Source organism: Mycetomoellerius zeteki, unplaced genomic scaffold (genome assembly GCF_001594055.1).
Source record: "Mycetomoellerius zeteki isolate Tzet28-1 unplaced genomic scaffold, Tzet1.0 scaffold180, whole genome shotgun sequence".
Lineage (NCBI taxonomy): Eukaryota > Metazoa > Arthropoda > Insecta > Hymenoptera > Formicidae > Mycetomoellerius > Mycetomoellerius zeteki.
In genome coordinates, this window is record NW_017256758.1 from 30,261 (window position 1) to 34,254 (window position 3,994).

The 3,994-nt window shown below is 31.9% G+C and overlaps 1 pseudogene; it reads right to left on the reverse strand.

Moving 5' to 3' along the window:
• Nucleotides 1-2,364: 2,364 nt before the first annotated feature.
• LOC108721684 (uncharacterized) lies at nt 2,365-3,148 on the reverse strand (annotated as a pseudogene).
• Between the last annotated feature and the right edge of the window lie 846 nt (nt 3,149-3,994).

Here is a 3,994-nt window from a genome sequence, read left to right on the forward strand (position 1 = left end):
TCACTGAGTGAAGGAGTTGACGTCACTGGGTGAAGGAGTTGACGTCACGGGGAGGGGGATGATGTCACGGGGAGGATGACGACGTCACGGGGAGGATAATAACGTCACAAGGTGCGGAAAATTCCATCGCGGGCCTCCGGACGCGGTCCATCCGATAGCCTCCGGGCGCGACCCCTCCGGCAGCCTCCGGGCCCAACCCCTCTGGCTGCCTCCGGACGCGACACTCCTCCGGCCGCTACCGCCGCCATCGCGTGCGCGGGCCGCCGCCGCCGCCGAGCGCGGTCCCCGCTATACTTACCATGTGTACTTACAGTGTATAGTTTCTCTCTCTCGCTCTTGTACGGTATCTTCTTCTTATGCAGCAGTATTTTTTCTTGCACGCAAAGATTTTAAGAGCTCGATAACGCTGTCGTAACGCGATGCTGTCGAGTGTCGGCGCGCGTAATACGATACGGCAGGAAGGAAGCATGGAAAATGAGGTATATGAAAAAATGACAAAGATTTAATGTATTATACGTTGGTTGATGTTGGAGCGTTTGGAGGTAAGCAATTAGAAATAAAACAAACTTCAATTATATATATATATATTTATTTATTTATAGGAAATAGTGATGGAGGAATTTTTATGAATGCGATATAGGAAAAGATGTAATAATCGGTTAAATTTACCAAAAGATCCGATATATCTCCCTGATAGCAATTTTAAAACGTCTATTTATTTTGTGGTTGATGATGCTTTCAAACTATCAAAGAGAATAATGAAACCTTATTCCAGTAAAAACTTAACATATAAACAGAAGATTTTTAATTACCGACTTTCCAGAGCACGAAGAACAGTCGAAAGTGCTTTTGGAATTTTTGCAAATAAATGGAGAATATTCCATACAGCTATCAGTATGCTACCAGAAACTGCTGATTTAATCGTAACAGCTTCAGTATGTCTACATAATTACATATTGAAAGAGGAGTAACACAGTAGATACAAAATGTACAGTCAGGAACAAACTTCCAATAATAATGTGTGCTAACCAGGTTACAAATAAAATATAAAAGTAATTTATTTTTACGAAATAATATTTTTTGATATTTTTAGGATTTACCTTGGATTGATGTAACAAATGTTGTTGAAGATCATGAAAAAGACAATGATGTAAGGACTGGAGAAGATCAGAGAAATATTTTAAGTGATTATTTTACCTCTGGAGTTGGAGGAGTAGAATGGCAATATGAATATGTTCAAAGAGATGCACATGCAGACGAATAAATATGTACATATAAATATATACATATGCATATATAAATATGAATACATTAACATAAGTTACATATATATTGTAGATACATATATATACGTATATGTGTGTATACATATATACCATATATGTTAACGTAATGAAGCAAATTTTCAAATTATTTTGCAATTATTAAGCAGTATCTAAAAATAATACATTTATCGTATAAAATGAACGTTTTTTGTAATAACACAATAATTATTTGCAAATTGGAACAAATATTCTTCCATGTGAGTGCTCATGCAAAATCCTTTTAGATCTGATTTTATTGAAACCATGTTAAAAATTTGTTTTTAATTCATGCGCTTTTTAATAATTAATTCGTATTAAACAATTAACTTTTTTCAAAATTTTGATCCCCAACATACACACACACACACACACATTATTATGTACATATATTATTATAGATCTCACACGATATCGATATTCAACGAATGTTTTAAAATTTGATGTACATTACAATGTACGCAGGGTCTGAGAGGTTAAAAGAATACAGTTTGTGTGTGTGTGTGTGTATAAAATAGGTGTTTTATTACAATAAAAAACATTTTAAAAACGAAAAAAGCATTTATTGTAAACATATGCGTACCAAATTAAAAATAGTTTTTGCTATCTCTTACAAATTATAGGAACAATTTTTGGTTAATGTATCAGTTTTTAATTGTTTAAAAATCTTATCATAAAAGAAAGCAAAACAATTTTCATATCTATATCATATTACAGAATAAGGCACATATAACTAATGTATAAAGAATCTCTTACAAATTATAGGAACAATTTGGTTAATGTATCAGTGTTTAATTGTTTAAAATAAAAATCTTATCACAGAAGAAACGAAACAATCTTCATATCTGTATCGTATTACAGAATAAGGCACATATAATTAATGTATAAAGGATTATTTAAATAAATAATTTTTGCTATAATTTTTTTGAAATAAGGAATGAATAATCATAAATCTTTAAATCATCAAAACAAAACAAACTTATTAAAAAAAAAACAGCTATGACTATATCATAATAATCCACATACATATAACCTTCTTAAATAATCTTTACATTTTTGGTAATTACGCTGTAAAAACATCCATAATCATTTTTCTTCTTATATTTTTTTTTTTTTTCTAGAACATTGTTAAATTGTACTTTTATAAACTCCATGAAAGCATCATCTGCTGTCATAGCTTTCTTTTCCATATAAGCTGAAATCCTATGATTCATTTGAACTAATGATTGCTCTAACTCCTTCGTTTCGTCAACTTTCCATTTTTTCATTTTTGGTGCAATATTTTCTTTATTAAAACGTTTCGACTTATTAACAAGCTGCTCATTTACACTTTCATTTTCTTCACTGCTTAATTCATTTGCAGCACTTTGTGACTGATTACTGTCTTCATCAACTGTAATCGGTTGAGACTTTGTGTAATTAGTGTAGCTCCTAGAATAAGCATATAAAAAATATATTAAAGCAAATTTGTTCAAAGAATTAATTCGATATAAGTTATTTTCTGCGCCTTTGAATAGCACGGTCTAAAAATGATAACTGCGCAAAAAAAGGAAATCGAGTAGCCTTAGTAGCAGCACTTCCACTTTTGGATTCAATTTCAGCCTTTCTTTTCTCTCTACTGTATTGATCTCTTAATGTGGTACATCTTTTTTGGCAATATAAAGGATTATACATATCACCTGAGCAGAAAAATTTTAGATAAAATATAAATTTATATATGTATATTATCACTTGTTACATTAATTATACATCTGTAAATATGATAAATAAAATTTAATCCATGATTCGTCACCTGTTACAATCTTATACACGTCTTTTGAAACATCGCCATTGTATTTCTTAAGCATTTGTTTGCACCAATCGACACGAGCATCTTTTTGAGATTTTGTCAGATTATGTGGGATCCAACGAGAACAAACCTTTTTCACGGCTAAATGATCATGAAATATTTTATATATGCTGGTGGAACTAATGCCTAAGGTTGTCTCAATCTCACAGTATGTCACATGACGATCTTGCATTATTAGTTTTTGCACAGCATCAATGTTTTCTGACACAACAACTGATTTTGGACGACCTTCACGACTTTCGTCGGTGAGCGAACGGCGACCACGATTAAATTCGTTATTTACCAGCGTTTCACAGTGGCAAAGGATGGTGCTTTATCGCCAAAAGTGGAAGTAAGTTGATCGATGCACTCCTGTCTTGATAATCCACGTCAAAAGTCGTAATAAATCATTGCACGAAAATTTTCACGAGTTAATTCCATTTTTTCGCTGAGACACAATTTTCAAGTGACTGTAAACAATACAAATCGCGCTCAAATAACAAAACGTTCTGAAGAAGGTTATGGTCAAAAATGTCAAACTTTCTAGTGGAAACGTCAGATGGCACCTGACAACACTCAGTGTTGCCAAGGCTCAAAATATAAGTAGTGCCCCTCGTATATGCATCGTACGTTTAATATGTAGTATATATTGCTATCATGAATTACTATCATTGTAATTTACATTTCATGTATCATACATTTTTTATGTATTATTTTAATGTACTTCATGTATATTTTACACATTTATATACGTATTAATATTATTTTTATGTATTACTATCATTATAATTTACACTTCATGTATGTTTTTTAACATTTTTATATTTTCATACAGTGTATATGTATTTTCAAATATTGTATTATA